This window comes from Engystomops pustulosus, chromosome 10 (genome assembly GCF_040894005.1).
Source record: "Engystomops pustulosus chromosome 10, aEngPut4.maternal, whole genome shotgun sequence".
Classification (NCBI taxonomy): domain Eukaryota; kingdom Metazoa; phylum Chordata; class Amphibia; order Anura; family Leptodactylidae; genus Engystomops; species Engystomops pustulosus.
Window position 1 is genome coordinate 444,778 of NC_092420.1, and position 23,003 is coordinate 467,780.

Genomic DNA, 23,003 nt, shown 5'->3' on the forward strand with positions numbered 1-23,003 from the left:
GCACTGGAGCTACATGCGCCCTGTACACTGCACTGGAGCTACATGCACCCTGTACACTGCACTGGAGCTACATGCACCCTGTACACACTGCACTGGAGCTACATGCACCCTGTACACTGCACTGGAGCTACATGCGCCCTGTACACTGCACTGGAGCTACAAGCACCCTGTACACTGCACTGGAGCTACATGCGCCCTGTATACACAGCACTGGAGCTACATGCGCCCTGTATACACAGCACTGGAGCTACATGCAACCTGTACACTGCACTGGAGCTACATGCGCCCTGTATACACAGCACTGGAGCTACATGCGCCCTGTATACACAGCACTGGAGCTACATGCAACCTGTACACTGCACTGGAGCTACATGCGCCCTGTACACTGCACTGGAGCTACATGCGCCCTGTACACTGCATTGGAGCTACATGCACCCTGTACACTGCACTGGAGCTACATGCACCCTGTACACTGCACTGGAGCTACATGCACCCTGTACACAGCACTGGAGCTACATGCACCCTGTACACTGCACTGGAGCTACATGCACCCTGTACACTGCACTGGAGCTACATGCACCCTGTACACTGCATTGGAGCTACATGCACCCTGTACACTGCACTGGAGCTACATGCACCCTGTACACTGCACTGGAGCTACATGCACCCTGTACACTGCACTGGAGCTACATGCACCCTGTACACACTGCACTGGAGCTACATGCACCCTGTGCACACTGCACTGGAGCTACATGCACCCTGTACACACTGCACTGGAGCTACATGCACCCTGTACACTGCACTGGAGCTACATGCACCCTGTACACTGCACTGGAGCTACATGCACCCTGTACACTGCACTGGAGCTACATGCACCCTGTACACAGCACTGGAGCTACATGCACCCTGTACATACTGCACTGGAGCTACATGCACCCTGTACACTGCACTGGAGCTACATGCACCCTGTACACTGCACTGGAGCTACATGCACCCTGTACACAGCACTGGAGCTACATGCGCCCTGTACACACTGCACTGGAGCTACATGCGCCCTGTACACACTGCACTGGAGCTACATGCACCCTGTACACTGCACTGGAGCTACATGCACCCTGTACACTGCACTGGAGCTACATGCACCCTGTACACTGCACTGGAGCTACATGCACCCTGTACACAGCACTGGAGCTACATGCACCCTGTACACTGCACTGGAGCTACATGCACCCTGTACACTGCATTGGAGCTACATGCACCCTGTACACTGCATTGGAGCTACATGCACCCTGTACACTGCACTGGAGCTACATGCACCCTGTACACTGCACTGGAACTACATGCACCCTCTACACTGCATTGGAGCTACATGCACCCTGTACACTGCACTGGAGCTACATGCACCCTGTACACTGCACTGGAGCTACATGCGCCCTGTATACACTGCACTGGAGCTACATGCGCCCTGTATACACTGCACTGGAGCTACATGCGCCCTGTATACACTGCACTGGAGCTACATGCGCCCTGAACACTGCACTGGAGCTACATGCACCCTGTACACTGCACTGGAGCTACATGCACCCTGTACACCCTGCACTGGAACTACATGTGCCCTGTACACACTGCACTGGAGCTACATGCACCCTGTACACTGCACTGGAGCTACATGCACCCTGTACACTGCACTGGAGCTACATGCGCCCTGTACACTGCACTGGAGCTACATGCGCCCTGTATACACAGCACTGGAGCTACATGCGCCCTGTATACACAGCACTGGAGCTACATGCAACCTGTACACTGCACTGGAGCTACATGCACCCTGTACACAGCACTGGAGCTACATGCGTCCGTTACACGTCTATTGAAGGGATTTGCTCCGAGGCGCCGGAGGCGGAGCTGTTAGGGATTTCTATGGATTATGGGGATGATAAGTGCAGCAGAGCACGAGGGGTAAGTTACTGCTGCGTCCGGTCATTATTATCTGCGCTCAATAATAATATAATCCCCTATAATGTGTCCATAAAAGCCCAATAATCCCTCAGGACCAAAGATATAGGACACCCTGGTATAACCCGAGCATCACCGTATGACTGCAAACCAGCGCCTGCTAGATATAGTATATATGTACAGCCGGTATAACCTGGGGATATCCTGTATATAGTGATATATGTACAGCCGGTATAACCTGGGGATCTCCTGTATATAATGATATATGTACAGCTGGTATAACCTGGGGATCCCCTGTATATAGTGATATATGTACAGCCGCTATAACCTGGGGATCTCCTGTATATAATGATATATGTACAGCCGCTATAACCTGGGGATATAATGATATATGTACAGCCGCTATAACCTGGGGATATAATGATATATGTACAGCCGCTATAACCTGGGGATATAATGATATATGTACAGCCGCTATAACCTGGGGATATAATGATATATGTACAGCCGCTATAACCTGGGGATATAATGATATATGTACAGCCGCTATAACCTGGGGAGCTCCTGTATATAATGATATATGTACAGCCGGTATAACCTGGGGATCCCCTGTATATAATGATATATGTACAGCCGGTATAACCTGGGGATCTCCTGTATATAATGATATATGTACAGCCGGTATAACCTGGGGATCTCCTGTATATAATGATATATGTACAGCCGGTATAACCTGGGGATCTCCTGTATATAATGATATATGTACAGCCGGTATAACCTGGGGATCTCCTGTATATAATGATATATGTACAGCCGGTATAACCTGGGGATCTCCTGTATATAATGATATATGTACAGCCGGTATAACCTGGGGATCTCCTGTATATAATGATATGTACAGCCGGTATAACCTGGGGATCTCCTGTATATAATGATATATGTACAGCCGGTATAACCCGGGGATCTCCTGTATATAATGATATATGTACAGCCGGTATAACCTGGGGATCTCCTGTATATAGTGATATATGTACAGCCGGTATAACCTGGGGATCTCCTGTATATAATGATATATGTACAGCCGCTATAACCTGGGGATCTCCTGTATATAATGATATATGTACAGCCGGTATAACCAGGGGATCTCCTGTATATAATGATATATTTACAGCTGGTATAACCTGGGGATCTCCTGTATATAATGATATATGTACAGCCGGTATAACCTGGGGATCTCCTGTTTATAATGATATATGTACAGCCGGTATAACCCGGGGATCTCCTGTATATAATGATATATGTACAGCCGCTATAACCTGGGGATCTCCTGTATATAATGATATATGTACAGCCGGTATAACCTGGGGATCTCCTGTATATAATGATATATGTACAGCCGGTATAACCTGGGGATCTCCTGTATATAATGATATATGTACAGCCGGTATAACCTGGGGATCTCCTGTATATAATGATATATGTACAGCTGGTATAACCTGGGGATCTCCTGTATATAATGATATATGTACCCGGTATAACCTGGGGATCTCCTGTATATAATGATATATGTACAGCCGGTATAACCTGGGGATCTCCTGTATATAATGATATATGTACAGCCGGTATAACCTGGGGATCTCCTGTATATAATGATATATGTACAGCCGGTATAACCTGGGGATCTCCTGTATATAATGATATATGTACAGCTGGTATAACCTGGGGATCTCCTGTATATAATGATATATGTACAGCCGGTATAACCCGGGGATCTCCTGTATATAGTGATATATGTACAGCCGGTATAACCCGGGGATCTCCTGTATATAGTGATATATGTACAGCCGGTATAACCTGGAGATCTCCTGTATATAATGATATATGTACAGCCGGTATAACCCGGGGATCTCCTGTATATAGTGATATATGTACAGCCGGTATAACCCGGGGATCTCCTGTATATAGTGATATATGTACAGCCGGTATAACCTGGGGATCTCCTGTATATAGTGATATATGTACAGCCGCTATAACCTGGGGATCTCCTGTATATAATGATATATGTACAGCCGGTATAACCCGGGGATCTCCTGTATATAGTGATATATGTACAGCCGGTATAACCCGGGGATCTCCTGTATATAGTGATATATGTACAGCCGGTATAACCTGGGGATCTCCTGTATATAGTGATATATGTACAGCCGCTATAACCTGGGGATCTCCTGTATATAATGATATATGTACAGCCGGTATAACCCGGGGATCTCCTGTATATAGTGATATATGTACAGCCGGTATAACCTGGGGATCTCCTGTATATAATGATATATGTACAGCCGGTATAACCTGGAGATCTCCTGTATATAATGATATATGTACAGCCGGTATAACCTGGGGATCTCCTGTATATAGTGATATATGTACAGCCGCTATAACCTGGGGATCTCCTGTATATAATGATATATGTACAGCCGGTATAACCTGGGGATCTCCTGTATATAATGATATATGTACAGCCGGTATAACCTGGGGATCTCCTGTATATAGTGATATATGTACAGCCGGTATAACCTGGGGATCTCCTGTATATAATGATATATGTACAGCCGGTATAACCTGGGGATCTCCTGTATATAATGATATATGTACAGCTGGTATAACCTGGGGATCTCCTGTATATAGTGATATATGTACAGCCGGTATAACCTGGGGATCTCCTGTATATAATGATATATGTACAGCTGGTATAACCTGGAGATCTCCTGTATATAATGATGTATGTACAGCCGGTATAACCCGGGGATCTCCTGTATATAGTGATATATGTACAGCCGGTATAACCTGGGGATCTCCTGTATATAGTGATATATGTACAGCCGGTATAACCTGGAGATCTCCTGTATATAATGATATATGTACAGCCGGTATAACCTGGGGATCTCCTGTATATAATGATATATGTACAGCCGGTATAACCCGGGGATCTCCTGTATATAATGATATATGTACAGCCGGTATAACCCGGGGATCTCCTGTATATAATGATATATGTACAGCCGGTATAACCTGGGGATCTCCTGTATATAGTGATATATGTACAGCCGGTATAACCTGGGGATCTCCTGTATATAATGATATATGTACAGCCGGTATAACCTGGGGATCTCCTGTATATAATGATATATGTACAGCCGGTATAACCCGGGGATCTCCTGTATATAATGATATATGTACAGCCGGTATAACCTGGGGATCTCCTGTATATAATGATATATGTCCAGCCGGTATAACCTGGGGATCTCCTGTATATAATGATATATGTACAGCCGCTATAACCTGGGGATCTCCTGTATATAATGATATATGTACAGCCGGTATAACCCGGGGATCTCCTGTATATAATGATATATGTACAGCCGCTATAACCTGGGGATCTCCTGTATATAATGATATATGTACAGCCGGTATAACCTGGGGATCTCCTGTATATAATGATATATGTACAGCCGGTATAACCTGGGGATCTCCTGTATATAGTGATATATGTACAGCCGGTATAACCTGGGGATCTCCTGTATATAATGATATATGTACAGCCGGTATAACCTGGGGATCTCCTGTATATAATGATATATGTACAGCCGGTATAACCTGGGGATCTCCTGTATATAATGATATATGTACAGCCGGTATAACCTGGGGATCTCCTGTATATAATGATATATGTACAGCCGCTATAACCTGGGGATCTCCTGTATATAATGATATATGTACAGCCGCTATAACCTGGGGATCTCCTGTATATAGTGATATATGTACAGCCGGTATAACCTGGGGATCTCCTGTATATAGTGATATATGTACAGCCGCTATAACCTGGGGATCTCCTGTATATAATGATATATGTACAGCCGCTATAACCTGGGGATCTCCTGTATATAATGATATATGTACAGCCGGTATAACCTGGGGATCCCCTGTATATAATGATATATGTACAGCTGGTATAACCTGGGGAACCCCTGTATATAATGATATATGTACAGCCGGTATAACCTGGGGATCTCCTGTATATAATGATATATGTACAGCCGGTATAACCTGGGGATCTCCTGTATATAATGATATATGTACAGCCGCTATAACCTGGGGATATAATGATATATGTACAGCCGCTATAACCTGGGGATCTCCTGTATATAGTGATATATGTACAGCCGCTATAACCTGGGGATCTCCTGTATATAATGATATATGTACAGCCGCTATAACCTGGGGATCTCCTGTATATAGTGATATATGTACAGCCGGTATAACCTGGGGATCTCCTGTATATAATGATATATGTACAGACGGTATAACCTGGGGATCTCCTGTATATAGTGATATATGTACAGCCGCTATAACCTGGGGATCTCCTGTATATAATGATATATGTACAGCCGGTATAACCTGGGGATCTCCTGTATATAATGATATATGTACAGACGGTATAACCTGGGGATCTCCTGTATATAATGATATATGTACAGCCGCTATAACCTGGGGATCTCCTGTATATAATGATATATGTACAGCCGCTATAACCTGGGGATCTCCTGTATATAATGATATATGTACAGCCGGTATAACCTGGGGATCTCCTGTATATAATGATATATGTACAGCCGGTATAACCTGGAGATCTCCTGTATATAATGATATATGTACAGCCGGTATAACCTGGGGATCTCCTGTATATAATGATATATGTACAGCCGCTATAACCTGGGGATCTCCTGTATATAATGATATATGTACAGCCGGTATAACCTGGGGATCTCCTGTATATAATGATATATGTACAGCCCGAATAACCTGGGGATCTCCTGTATATAGTGATATATGTACAGCCGGTATAACCTCGGGATCTCCTGTATATAATGATATATGTACAGCCGCTATAACCTGGGGATCTCCTGTATATATTGATATATGTACAGCCGCTATAACCTGGAGATCTCCTGTATATAATGATATATGTACAGCCGCTATAACCTGGGAATATAATGATATATGTACAGCCGGTATAACCTGGGGATCTCCTGTATATAGTGATATAGGTACAGCCGGTATAACCTGGGGATCTCCTGTATATAATGATATATGTACAGCCGGTATAACCTGGGAATCTCCTGTATATAATGATATATGTACAGCCGCTATAACCTGGAGATCTCCTGTATATAATGATATATGTACAGCCGGTATAACCTGGGGATCTCCTGTATATAGTGATATAGGTACAGCCGGTATAACCTGGGGATCTCCTGTATATAATGATATATGTACAGCCGGTATAACCTGGGAATCTCCTGTATATAATGTACATGTACAGCCGGTATAACCTGGGGATCTCCTGTATATAGTGATATATGTACAGCCGCTATAACCTGGGGATCTCCTGTATATAATGATATATGTACAGCCGCTATAACCTGGGGATCTCCTGTATATAATAATATATGTACAGCCGGTATAACCTGGGGATCCCCTGTGTATAATGATATATGTACAGCTGGTATAACCTGGGGATCCCCTGTATATAATGATATATGTACAGCCGGTATAACCTGGGGATCTCCTGTATATAATGATATATGTACAGCCGGTATAACCTGGGGATCTCCTGTATATAATGATATATGTACAGCCGCTATAACCTGGGGATATAATGATATATGTACAGCCGCTATAACCTGGGGATCTCCTGTATATAGTGATATATGTACAGCCGCTATAACCTGGGGATCTCCTGTATATAATGATATATGTACAGCCGCTATAACCTGGGGATCTCCTGTATATAATGATATATGTACAGCCGGTATAACCTGGGGATCCCCTGTATATAATGATATATGTACAGCTGGTATAACCTGGGGATCCCCTGTATATAATGATATATGTACAGCCGGTATAACCTGGGGATCTCCTGTATATAATGATATATGTACAGCCGGTATAACCTGGGGATCTCCTGTATATAATGATATATGTACAGCCGCTATAACCTGGGGATATAATGATATATGTACAGCCGCTATAACCTGGGGATCTCCTGTATATAGTGATATATGTACAGCCGCTATAACCTGGGGATATAATGATATATGTACAGCCGCTATAACCTGGGGATCTCCTGTATATAGTGATATATGTACAGCCGCTATAACCTGGGGATATAATGATATATGTACAGCCGCTATAACCTGGGGATCTCCTGTATATAATGATATATGTACAGCCGGTATAACCTGGGGATCTCCTGTATATAATGATATATGTACAGCCGCTATAACCTGGGGATCTCCTGTATATAATGATATATGTACAGCCGGTATAACCTGGGGATCTCCTGTATATAATGATATATGTACAGCCGGTATAACCTGGGGATCTCCTGTATATAATGATATATGTACAGCCGGTATAACCTGGGGATCTCCTGTATATAGTGATATATGTACAGCCGGTATAACCTGGGGATCTCCTGTATATAATGATATATGTACAGCCGCTATAACCTGGGGATCTCCTGTATATAATGATATATGTACAGCCGGTATAACCTGGAGATCTCCTGTATATAATGATATATGTACAGCCGGTATAACCTGGGGATCTCCTGTATATAATGATATATGTACAGCCGGTATAACCTGGGGATCTCCTGTATATAATGTACAGCTGGTATAACCTGGGGATCTCCTGTATATAATGATATATGTACAGCCGGTATAACCTGGGGATCTCCTGTATATAATGATATATGTACAGCCGGTATAACCTGGGGATCTCCTGTATATAATGATATATGTACAGCCGGTATAACCTGGAGATCTCCTGTATATAATGATATATGTACAGCCGCTATAACCTGGGGATCTCCTGTATATAGTGATATATGTACAGCCGGTATAACCTGGGGATCTCCTGTATATAATGATATATGTACAGCCGGTATAACCTGGGGATCTCCTGTATATAGTGATATATGTACAGCCGGTATAACCCGGGGATCTCCTGTATATAGTGATATATGTACAGCCGGTATAACCTGGGGATCTCCTGTATATAATGATATATGTACAGCCGCTATAACCCGGGGATCTCCTGTATATAATGATATATGTACAGCCGGTATAACCTGGGGATCTCCTGTATATAGTGATATATGTACAGCCGGTATAACCTGGGGATCTCCTGTATATAATGATATATGTACAGCCGGTATAACCTGGGGATCTCCTGTATATAGTGATATATGTACAGCCGGTATAACCTGGGGATCTCCTGTATATAATGATATATGTACAGCCGGTATAACCCGGGGATCTCCTGTATATAATGATATATGTACAGCCGGAATAACCTGGGGATCTCCTGTATATAATGATATATGTACAGCCGGTATAACCTGGGGATCTCCTGTATATAATGATATATGTACAGCCGGTATAACCTGGGGATCTCCTGTATATAGTGATATATGTACAGCCGGTATAACCTGGGGATCTCCTGTATATAGTGATATATGTACAGCCGGTATAACCTGGGGATCTCCTGTATATAATGATATATGTACAGCCGGTATAACCTGGGGATCTCCTGTATATAATGATATATGTACAGCTGGTATAACCTGGGGATCTTCTGTATATAATGATATATGTACAGCTGGTATAACCTGGGGATCTCCTGTATATAATGATATATGTACAGCTGGTATAACCTGGGGATCTCCTGTATATAATGATATATGTACAGCCGGTATAACCTGGGGATCTCCGGTATATAATGATATATGTACAGCCGGTATAACCTGGGGATCTCCTGTATATAATGATATATGTACAGCCGGTATAACCTGGGGATCTCCTGTATATAATGATATATGTACAGCTGGTATAACCTGGGGATCTTCTGTATATAATGATATATGTACAGCCGGTATAACCTGGGGATCTCCTGTATATAATGATATATGTACAGCCGCTATAACCTGAGGATCTCCTGTGTATAGTGATATATGTACAGCCGGTATAACCTGGGGATCTCCTGTATATAATGATATATGTACAGCCGGTATAACCTGGGGATCTCCTGCATATAATGATATATGTACAGCGGGTATAACCTGGGGATCTCCTGTATATAATGATATATGTACAGCGGGTATAACCTGGGGATATCCTGTATATAATGATATATGTACAGCCGGTATAACCTGGGGATCTCCTGTATATAATGATATATGTACAGCCGGTATAACCTGGGGATCTCCTGTATATAATGATTTATGTACAGCCGGTATAACCTGGGGATCCCCTGTATATAATGATATGTACAGCTGGTATAACCTGGGGATCTCCTGTATATAATGATATATGTACAGCCGCTATAACCCGGGGATCTCCTGTATATAATGATATATGTACAGCCGGTATAACCTGGGGATCTCCTGTATATAATTATATATGTACAGCCGGTATAACCTGGAGATCTCCTGTATATAATGATATATGTCCAGCCGGTATAACCTGGGGATCTCCTGTATATAATGATATATGTACAGCCGGTATAACCTGGGGATCTCCTGTATATAATGATATATGTACAGCCGGTATAACCTGGGGATCTCCTGTATATAGTGATATATGTACAGCCGGTATAACCTGGGGATCTCCTGTATATAATGATATATGTACAGCCGGTATAACCTGGGGAGCTCCTGTATATAATGATATATGTACAGCCGGTATAACCTGGGATCTCCTGTATATAATGATATATGTACAGCCGGTATAACCTGGGGATCTCCTGTATATAATGATATATGTACAGCCGGTATAACCTGGAGATCTCCTGTATATAGTGATACATGTACAGCCGGTATAACCTGGGGATCTCCTGTATATAATGATATATGTACAGCCGCTATAACCCGGGGATCTCCTGTATATAATGATATATGTACAGCCGCTATAACCTGGGGATCTCCTGTATATAGTGATATATGTACAGCCGGTATAACCTGGGGATCTCCTGTATATAATGATATATGTACAGCCGGTATAACCTGGGGTTCTCCTGTATATAATGATATATGTACAGCCGGTATAACCTGGGGATCTCCTGTATATAATTATATATGTACAGCCGGTATAACCTGGAGATCTCCTGTATATAATGATATATGTACAGCCGCTATAACCTGGGGATCTCCTGTATATAATGATATATGTCCAGCCGGTATAACCTGGGGATCTCCTGTATATAATGATATATATACAGCTTGTATAACCTGGAGATCTCCTGTATATAATGATATATGTACAGCCGCTATAACCTGGGGATCTCCTGTATATAATGATATATGTACAGCCGGTATAACCTGGGGATCTCCTGTATAAAATGATATATGTACAGCCGCTATAACCTGGGGATCTCCTGTATATAGTGATATATGTACAGCCGGTATAACCCGGGGATCTCCTGTATATAGTGATATATGTACAGCCGGTATAACCCGGGGATCTCCTGTATGTAATGATATATGTACAGCCGGTATAACCCGGGGATCTCCTGTATATAATGATATATGTACAGCCGCTATAACCTGGGGATCTCCTGTATATAATGATATATGTACAGCTGGTATAACCTGGGGATCTCCTGTATATAATGATATATGTACAGCCGGTATAACCTGGGGATCTCCTGTATATAATGATATATGTACAACCGGTATAACCTGGGGATCTCCTGTATATAATGATATATGTACAGCCGGTATAACCTGGAGATCTCCTGTATATAATGATATATGTACAGCTGGTATAACCTGGGGATCTCCTGTATATAATGATATATGTACAGCCGCTATAACCTGGGGATCTCCTGTATATAATGATATATGTACAGCCGGTATATCCTGGGGATCTCCTGTATATAATGATATATGTACAGCCGGTATAACCCGGGGATCTCCTGTATATAATGATATATGTGCAGCCGGTATAACCTGGGGATCTCCTGTATATAATGATATATGTGCAGCCGGTATAACCTGGGGATCTCCTGTATATAATGATATATGTACAGCCGGTATAACCTGGGGATCTCCTGTATATAATGATATATGTACAGCCGGTATAACCTGGGGATCTCCTGTATATAATGATATATGTACAGCCGGTATAACCTGGGGATCTCCTGTATATAATGATATATGTACAGCCGCTATAACCTGGGGATCTCCTGTATATAATGATATATGTACAGCCGGTATAACCTGGGGATCTCCTGTATATAATGATATATGTACAGCCGGTATATCCTGGGGATCTCCTGTATATAATGATATATGTACAGCCGGTATAACCCGGGGATCTCCTGTATATAATGATATATGTGCAGCCGGTATAACCTGGGGATCTCCTGTATATAATGATATATGTGCAGCCGGTATAACCTGGGGATCTCCTGTATATAATGATATATGTACAGCCGGTATAACCTGGGGATCTCCTGTATATAGTGATATATGTACAGCCGGTATAACCCGGGGATCTCCTGTATGTAATGATATATGTACAGCCGGTATAACCCGGGGATCTCCTGTATATAATGATATATGTACAGCCGCTATAACCTGGGGATCTCCTGTATATAATGATATATGTACAGCTGGTATAACCTGGGGATCTCCTGTATATAATGATATATGTACAGCCGGTATAACCTGGGGATCTCCTGTATATAATGATATATGTACAACCGGTATAACCTGGGGATCTCCTGTATATAATGATATATGTACAGCCGGTATAACCTGGAGATCTCCTGTATATAATGATATATGTACAGCTGGTATAACCTGGGGATCTCCTGTATATAATGATATATGTACAGCCGCTATAACCTGGGGATCTCCTGTATATAATGATATATGTACAGCCGGTATATCCTGGGGATCTCCTGTATATAATGATATATGTACAGCCGGTATAACCCGGGGATCTCCTGTATATAATGATATATGTGCAGCCGGTATAACCTGGGGATCTCCTGTATATAATGATATATGTGCAGCCGGTATAACCTGGGGATCTCCTGTATATAATGATATATGTACAGCCGGTATAACCTGGGGATCTCCTGTATATAATGATATATGTACAGCCGGTATAACCTGGGGATCTCCTGTATATAATGATATATGTACAGCCGGTATAACCTGGGGATCTCCTGTATATAATGATATATGTACAGCCGGTATAACCTGGGTATTTGCTGCTGGTGCAGTAGTACATACAGTTTGCATTAGTGAAGGGGATTTGTCATGTCACTGTTCTAAGCCGGGGGTCTCTGTCACTACCAGTTACATTTCCGCTCACATCTACATAATGTACAAGCCCCGGGGAAGGTTTAGGCTTAGAGAGGGGACAGGGGGACAGTGAAGCTGCAGCCATTAACCCTTGCACCGTCGGAGACATGTTCACCAGTGTCATGTGGTCGGGGCCGCTGTCGGCCGTTCTCCCTCTCTGGTAGTTATTACTGTGAGTGCCAGCCACCGCCTGCAGGGGGCGCTGTAGTGTTGCTGCACTGGATGAGGTGGTGCAGTAACTGAATAATGAGACCTATGACCTTTCCAGGATGTGATGAGGAGAACATGTCACCACGTAAGGCGGCACCCGCATTTATCAATATTTGGGCATGATCGCTTTGGCCCACAAATTGTGCTATAATTTACATTGAGATGTTAGATTGTGGCTCAAGGGGTTAATGAACTGGCACACAACCGAAAACGGTCTGAACTGTCTCCAAATATATGAAGGTGAAATAAATCTCAGCAGAGGAGCTCGAAGAGATCTGATGGATTCAGAGCCCCTGAGATGTGGGAGCGGATGATTCGGAGCCCCTGAGATGTGGGAGTGGATGATTCGGAGCCCCTGAGATGTGGGAGCGGATGATTCGGAGCCCCTGAGATGTGAGAGTGGATGATTCGGAGCCCCTGAGATGTGAGAGTGGATGATTCAGAGCCCCTGAGATGTGGGAGTGGATGATTCGGAGCCCCTGAGATGTGGGAGCGGATGATTCGGAGCCCCTGAGATGTGGGAGCGGATGATTCGGAGCCCCTGAGATGTGGGAGCGGATGATTCGGAGCCCCTGAGATGTGAGAGTGGATGATTCGGAGCCCCTGAGATGTGAGAGTGGATGATTCGGAGCCCCTGAGATGTGGGAGTGGATGATTCGGAGCCCCTGAGATGTGGGAGTGGATGATTCGGAGCCCCTGAGATGTGGGAGTGGATGATTCGGAGCCCCTGAGATGTGGGAGTGGATGATTCGGAGCCCCTGAGATGTGGGAGTGGATGATTCGGAGCCCCTGAGATGTGAGAGTGGATGATTCGGAGCCCCTGAGATGTGAGAGTGGATGATTCGGAGCCCCTGAGATGTGGGAGTGGATGATTCGGAGCCCCTGAGATGTGGGAGCGGATGATTCGGAGCCCCTGAGATGTGGGAGCGGATGATTCGGAGCCCCTGAGATGTGGGAGCGGATGATTCGGAGCCCCTGAGATGTGGGAGTGGATGATTCGGAGCCCCTGAGATGTGGGAGCTGATGGATTCGGAGCCCCTGAGATGTGAGAGCGGATGATTCGGAGCCCCTGAGATGTGGGAGCGGATGATTCAGAGCCCCTGAGATGTGGGAGTGGATGATTCGGAGCCCCTGAGATGTGGGAGTGGATGATTCGGAGCCCCTGAGATGTGGGAGTGGATGATTCGGAGCCCCTGAGATGTGGGAGTGGATGATTCGGAGCCCCTGAGATGTGGGAGTGGATGATTCGGAGCCCCTGAGATGTGGGAGTGGATGATTCGGAGCCCCTGAGATGTGGGAGTGGATGATTCGGAGCCCCTGAGATGTGGGAGTGGATGATTCGGAGCCCCTGAGATGTGGGAGTGGATGATTCGGAGCCCCTGAGATGTGGGAGTGGATGATTCGGAGCCCCTGAGATGTGAGAGTGGATGATTCGGAGCCCCTGAGATGTGAGAGTGGATGATTCGGAGCCCCTGAGATGTGGGAGTGGATGATTCGGAGCCCCTGAGATGTGGGAGTGGATGATTCGGAGCCCCTGAGATGTGGGAGTGGATGATTCGGAGCCCCTGAGATGTGGGAGTGGATGATTCGGAGCCCCTGAGATGTGGGAGTGGATGATTCGGAGCCCCTGAGATGTGAGAGTGGATGATTCGGAGCCCCTGAGATGTGAGAGCTGATGATTCGGAGCCCCTGAGATGTGAGAGTGGATGATTCGGAGCCCCTGAGATGTGAGAGCGGATGATTCGGAGCCCCTGAGATGTGGGAGCTGATGATTCGGAGCCCCTGAGATGTGAGAGTGGATGATTTGGAGCCCCTGAGATGTGAGAGTGGATGATTCGGAGCCCCTGAGATGTGGGAGCGGATGATTCGGAGCCCCTGAGATGTGAGAGTGGATGATTCGGAGCCCCTGAGATGTGGGAGCTGATGATTCGGAGCCCCTGAGATGTGAGAGTGGATGATTTGGAGCCCCTGAGATGTGAGAGTGGATGATTCGGAGCCCCTGAGATGTGGGAGTGGATGATTCGGAGCCCCTGAGATGTGGGAGTGGATGATTCGGAGCCCCTGAGATGTGAGAGCTGATTATTCGGAGCCCCTGAGATGTGGGAGTGGATGATTCGGAGCCCCTGAGATGTGAGAGCGGATGATTCGGAGCCCCTGAGATGTGGGAGTGGATGATTCAGAGCCCCTGAGATGTGGGAGTGGATGATTCAGAGCCCCTGAGATGTGGGAGTGGATGATTCGGAGCCCCTGAGATGTGGGAGTGGATGATTCGGAGCCCCTGAGATGTGGGAGCGGATGATTCGGAGCCCCTGAGATGTTAGAGTGGATGATTCGGAGCCCCTGAGATGTGAGAGTGGATGATTCGGAGCCCCTGAGATGTGGGAGTGGATGATTCGGAGCCCCTGAGATGTGAGAGTGGATGATTCGGAGCCCCTGAGATGTGAGAGTGGATGATTCGGAGCCCCTGAGATGTGAGAGCTGATGATTCGGAGCCCCTGAGATGTGGGAGTGGATGATTCGGAGCCCCTGAGATGTGGGAGCGGATGATTCGGAGCCCCTGAGATGTGAGAGTGGATGATTCGGAGCCCCTGAGATGTGGGAGTGGATGATTCGGAGCCCCTGAGATGTGAGAGTGGATGATTCGGAGCCCCTGAGATGTGAGAGTGGATGATTCGGAGCCCCTGAGATGTGAGAGCTGATGATTCGGAGCCCCTGAGATGTGGGAGCGGATGATTCGGAGCCCCTGAGATGTGAGAGTGGATGATTCGGAGCCCCTGAGATGTGGGAGTGGATGATTCGGAGCCCCTGAGATGTGAGAGTGGATGATTCGGAGCCCCTGAGATGTGAGAGTGGATGATTCGGAGCCCCTGAGATGTGAGAGCTGATGATTCGGAGCCCCTGAGATGTGGGAGCGGATGATTCGGAGCCCCTGAGATGTGAGAGTGGATGATTCGGAGCCCCTGAGATGTGGGAGTGGATGATTCGGAGCCCCTGAGATGTGAGAGCTGATGATTCGGAGCCCCTGAGATGTGGGAGTGGATGATTCGGAGCCCCTGAGATGTGGGAGCGGATGATTCGGAGCCCCTGAGATGTGAGAGCGGATGATTCAGACCCCTGAGATGTGAGAGCGGATGATTCGGAGCCCCTGAGATGTGGGAGCGGATGATTCGGAGCCCCTGAGATGTGGGAGTGGATGATTCGGAGATCTTGGGTTGTTTCTGATTGGTGGATGCATGGAGCTCTGCCCAGATTGGAAGTTACTTGTACTCCCTCTGCCCAGAAGTTCAGGATCCTTCTGAGCGTTCTGTCTGAGACTGCTGTGAGGACCTGCTGCTGAGGATAATCTCCCTCCATCAGGCCTGCTGCAGAGCCTATACAGAGCCTGCCTAACCTGCTGCTGCCTTCTCCTAGCTGAGGATAATCTCCCTCCATCAGGTCTGCTGCAGAGCCTATACAGAGCCTGCCTAACCTGCTGCTGCCTTCTCCTAGCTGAGGATAATCTCCCTCCATCAGGCCTGCTGCAGAGCCTATACAGAGCCTGCCTAACCTGCTGCTGCCTTCTCCTAGCTGAGGATAATCTCCCTCCATCAGGTCTGCTGCAGAGCCTATACAGAGCCTGCCTAACCTGCTGCTGCCTTCTCCTAGCTGAGGATAATCTCCCTCCATCAGGCCTGCTGCAGAGCCTATACAGAGCCTGCCTAACCTGCTGCTGCCTTCTCCTAGCTGAGGATAATCTCCCTCCATCAGGCCTGCTGCAGAGCCTATACAGAGCCTGCCTAACCTGCTGCTGCCTTCTCCTAGCTGAGGATAATCTCCCTCCATCAGGCCTGCTGCAGAGTCTATACAGAGCCTGCCTAACCTGCTACTGACTTCTCCTAGCTGAGGATAATCTCCCTCCATCAGGCCTGCTGCAGAGCCTATACAGAGCCTGCCTAACCTGCTGCTTCCTTCTCCTAGCTGAGGATAATCTCCCTCCATCAGGCCTGCTGCAGAGCCTATACAGAGCCTGCCTAACCTGCTGCTGCCTTCTCCTAGCTGAGGATAATCTCCCTCCATCAGGCCTGCTGCAGAGCCTATACAGAGCCTGCCTAACCTGCTGCTGCCTTCTCCTAGCTGAGGATAATCTCCCTCCATCAGGCCTGCTGCAGAGCCTATACAGAGCCTGCCTAACCTGCTACTGCCTTCTCCTAGCTGAGGATAATCTCCCTCCATCAGGCCTGCTGCAGAGCCTATACAGAGCCTGCCTAACCTGCTGCTGCCTTCTCCTAGCTGAGGATAATCTCCCTCCATCAGGTCTGCTGCAGAGCCTATACAGAGCCTGCCTAACCTGCTGCTGCCTTCTCCTAGCTGAGGATAATCTCCCTCCATCAGGCCTGCTGCAGAGCCTATACAGAGCCTGCCTAACCTGCTGCTGCTGTCTCCTAGCTAAGGATAATCTCCCTCCATCAGGCCTGCTGCAGAGCCTATACAGAGCCTGCCTAACCTGCTGCTGCCTTCTCCTAGCTGAGGATAATCTCCCTCCATCAGGCCTGCTGCAGAGCCTATACAGAGCCTGCCTAACCTGCTACTGCTGTCTCCTAGCTGAGGATAATCTCCCTCCATCAGGCCTGCTGCAGAGCCTATACAGAGCCTGCCTAACCTGCTGCTGCTGTCTCCTAGCTAAGGATAATCTCCCTCCATCAGGCCTGCTGCAGAGCCTATACAGAGCCTGCCTAACCTGCTGCTGCCTTCTCCTAGCTGAGGATAATCTCCCTCCATCAGGCCTGCTGCAGAGCCTATACAGAGCCTGCCTAACCTGCTGCTGCCTTCTCCTAGCTGAGGATAATCTCCCTCCATCAGGCCTGCTGCAGAGCCTATACAGAGCCTGCCTAACCTGCTACTGCCTTCTCCTAGCTGAGGATAATCTCCCTCCATCAGGCCTGCTGCAGAGTCTATACAGAGCCTGCCTAACCTGCTGCTGCCTTCTCCTAGCTGAGGATAATCTCCCTCCATCAGGCCTGCTGCAGAGCCTATACAGAGCCTGCCTAACCTGCTGCTGCCTTCTCCTAGCTGAGGATAATCTCCCTCCATCAGGCCTGCTGCAGAGCCTATACAGAGCCTGCCTAACCTGCTGCTGCCTTCTCCTAGCTGAGGATAATCTTCCTCCATCAGGCCTGCTGCAGAGTCTATACAGAGCCTGCCTAACCTGCTACTGCCTTCTCCTAGCTGAGGATAATCTCCCTCCATCAGGCCTGCTGCAGAGCCTATACAGAGCCTGCCTAACCTGCTGCTGCCTTCTCCTAGCTGAGGATAATCTCCCTCCATCAGGCCTGCTGCAGAGCCTATACAGAGCCTGCCTAACCTGCTGCTGCTGTCTCCTAGCTGAGGATAATCTCCCTCCATCAGGCCTGCTGCAGAGTCTATACAGAGCCTGCCTAACCTGCTACTGCCTTCTCCTAGCTGAGGATAATCTCCCTCCATCAGGCCTGCTGCAGAGCCTATACAGAGCCTGCCTAACCTGCTCCTGCCTTCTCCTAGCTGAGGATAATCTCCCTCCATCAGGTCTGCTGCAGAGCCTATACAGAGCCTGCCTAACCTGCTGCTGCCTTCTCCTAGCGGAGGATAATCTCCCTCCATCAGGCCTGCTGCAGAGCCTATACAGAGCCTGCCTAACCTGCTGCTGCCTTCTCCTAGCTGAGGATAATCTCCCTCCATCAGGCCTGCTGCAGAGCCTATACAGAGCCTGCCTAACCTGCTACTGCCTTCTCCTAGCTGAGGATAATCTCCCTCCATCAGGCCTGCTGCAGAGTCTATACAGAGCCTGCCTAACCTGCTGCTGCCTTCTCCTAGCTGAGGATAATCTCCCTCCATCAGGCCTGCTGCAGAGCCTATACAGAGCCTGCCTAACCTGCTGCTGCCTTCTCCTAGCTGAGGATAATCTCCCTCCATCAGGCCTGCTGCAGAGCCTATACAGAGCCTGCCTAACCTGCTACTGCCTTCTCCTAGCTGAGGATAATCTCCCTCCATCAGGCCTGCTGCAGAGCCTATACAGAGCCTGCCTAACCTGCTGCTGCCTTCTCCTAGCTGAGGATAATCTCCCTCCATCAGGCCTGCTGCAGAGCCTATACAGAGCCTGCCTAACCTGCTGCTGCCTTCTCCTAGCTGAGGATAATCTCCCTCCATCAGGCCTGCTGCAGAGCCTATACAGAGCCTGCCTAACCTGCTGCTGCTGTCTCCTAGCTGAGGATAATCTCCCTCCATCAGGCCTGCTGCAGAGTCTATACAGAGCCTGCCTAACCTGCTACTGCCTTCTCCTAGCTGAGGATAATCTCCCTCCATCAGGCCTGCTGCAGAGCCTATACAGAGCCTGCCTAACCTGCTGCTGCCTTCTCCTAGCTGAGGATAATCTCCCTCCATCAGGTCTGCTGCAGAGCCTATACAGAGCCTGCCTAACCTGCTACTGCCTTCTCCTAGCTGAGGATAATCTCCCTCCATCAGGCCTGCTGCAGAGTCTATACAGAGCCTGCCTAACCTGCTGCCTTCTCCTAGCTGAGGATAATCTCCCTCCATCAGGCCTGCTGCAGAGCCTATACAGAGCCTGCCTAACCTGCTGCTGCCTTCTCCTAGCTGAGGATAATCTCCCTCCATCAGGTCTGCTGCAGAGCCTATACAGAGCCTGCCTAACCTGCTACTGCCTTCTCCTAGCTGAGGATAATCTCCCTCCATCAGGCCTGCTGCAGAGTCTATACAGAGCCTGCCTAACCTGCTGCTGCCTTCTCCTAGCTCAGGATAATCTCCCTCCATCAGGCCTGCTGCAGAGCCTATACAGAGCCTGCCTAACCTGCTGCTGCCTTCTCCTAGCTGAGGATAATCTCCCTCCATCAGGCCTGCTGCAGAGCCTATACAGAGCCTGCCTAACCTGCTACTGCCTTCTCCTAGCTGAGGATAATCTCCCTCCATCAGGCCTGCTGCAGAGCCTATACAGAGCCTGCCTAACCTGCTGCTGCCTTCTCCTAGCTGAGGATAATCTCCCTCCATCAGGTCTGCTGCAGAGCCTATACAGAGCCTGCCTAACCTGCTGCTGCCTTCTCCTAGCTGAGGATAATCTCCCTCCATCAGGTCTGCTGCAGAGCCTATACAGAGCCTGCCTAACCTGCTGCTGCCTTCTCCTAGCTGAGGATAATCTCCCTCCATCAGGCCTGCTGCAGAGTCTATACAGAGCCTGCCTAACCTGCTGCTGCCTTCTCCTAGCTGAGGATAATCTCCCTCCATCAGGTCTGCTGCAGAGCCTATACAGAGCCTGCCTAACCTGCTGCTGCCTTCTCCTAGCGGAGGATAATCTCCCTCCATCAGGCCTGCTGCAGAGCCTATACAGAGCCTGCCTAACCTGCTGCTGCCTTCTCCTAGCTGAGGATAATCTCCCTCCATCAGGCCTGCTGCAGAGCCTATACAGAGCCTGCCTAACCTGCTGCTGCCTTCTCCTAGCTGAGGATAATCTCCCTCCATCAGGTCTGCTGCAGAGCCTATACAGAGCCTGCCTAACCTGCTGCTGCCTTCTCCTAGCTGAGGATAATCTTCCTCCATCAGGCCTGCTGCAGAGTCTATACAGAGCCTGCCTAACCTGCTACTGCCTTCTCCTAGCTGAGGATAATCTCCCTCCATCAGGCCTGCTGCAGAGCCTATACAGAGCCTGCCTAACCTGCTGCTGCCTTCTCCTAGCTGAGGATAATCTCCCTCCATCAGGCCTGCTGCAGAGCCTATACAGAGCCTGCCTAACCTGCTGCTGCTGTCTCCTAGCTGAGGATAATCTCCCTCCATCAGGCCTGCTGCAGAGCCTATACAGAGCCTGCCTAACCTGCTACTGCCTTCTCCTAGCTGAGGATAATCTCCCTCCATCAGGCCTGCTGCAGAGTCTATACAGAGCCTGCCTAACCTGCTACTGCCTTCTCCTAGCTGAGGATAATCTCCCTCCATCAGGCCTGCTGCAGAGTCTTTACAGAGCCTGCCTAACCTGCTACTGCCTTCTCCTAGCTGAGGATAATCTCCCTCCATCAGGCCTGCTGCAGAGCCTATACAGAGCCTGCCTAACCTGCTGCTGCTGTCTCCTAGCTGAGGATAATCTCCCTCCATCAGGTCTGCTGCAGAGCCTATACAGAGCCTGCCTAACCTGCTACTGCCTTCTCCTAGCTGAGGATAATCTCCCTCCATCAGGCCTGCTGCAGAGTCTATACAGAGCCTGCCTAACCTGCTGCTGCCTTCTCCTAGCTGAGGATAATCTCCCTCCATCAGGCCTGCTGCAGAGCCTATACAGAGCCTGCCTAACCTGCTGCTGCCTTCTCCTAGCTGAGGATAATCTCCCTCCATCAGGTCTGCTGCAGAGCCTATACAGAGCCTGCCTAACCTGCTACTGCCTTCTCCTAGCTGAGGATAATCTCCCTCCATCAGGCCTGCTGCAGAGTCTATACAGAGCCTGCCTAACCTGCTGCTGCCTTCTCCTAGCTCAGGATAATCTCCCTCCATCAGGCCTGCTGCAGAGCCTATACAGAGCCTGCCTAACCTGCTGCTGCCTTCTCCTAGCTGAGGATAATCTCCCTCCATCAGGCCTGCTGCAGAGCCTATACAGAGCCTGCCTAACCTGCTACTGCCTTCTCCTAGCTGAGGATAATCTCCCTCCATCAGGCCTGCTGCAGAGCCTATACAGAGCCTGCCTAACCTGCTGCTGCCTTCTCCTAGCTGAGGATAATCTCCCTCCATCAGGTCTGCTGCAGAGCCTATACAGAGCCTGCCTAACCTGCTGCTGCCTTCTCCTAGCTGAGGATAATCTCCCTCCATCAGGTCTGCTGCAGAGCCTATACAGAGCCTGCCTAACCTGCTGCTGCCTTCTCCTAGCTGAGGATAATCTCCCTCCATCCGGTCTGCTGCAGAGCCTATACAGAGCCTGCCTAACCTGCTGCTGCCTTCTCCTAGCTGAGGATAATCTCCCTCCATCAGGCCTGCTGCAGAGCCTATACAGAGCCTGCCTAACCTGCTGCTGCTGCTGTCTCCTAGCTGAGGATAATCTCCCTCCATCAGGCCTGCTGCAGAGCCTATACAGAGCCTGCCTAACCTGCTACTGCCTTCTCCTAGCTGAGGATAATCTCCCTCCATCAGGCCTGCTGCAGAGCCTATACAGAGCCTGCCTAACCTGCTGCTGCCTTCTCCTAGCTAAGGATAATCTCCCTCCATCAGGCCTGCTGCAGAGCCTATACAGAGCCTGCCTAACCTGCTGCTGCTGTCTCCTAGCTGAGGATAATCTCCCTCCATCAGGCCTGCTGCAGAGCCTATACAGAGCCTGCCTAACCTGCTACTGCCTTCTCCTAGCTGAGGATAATCTCCCTCCATCAGGCCTGCTGCAGAGCCTATACAGAGCCTGCCTAACCTGCTGCTG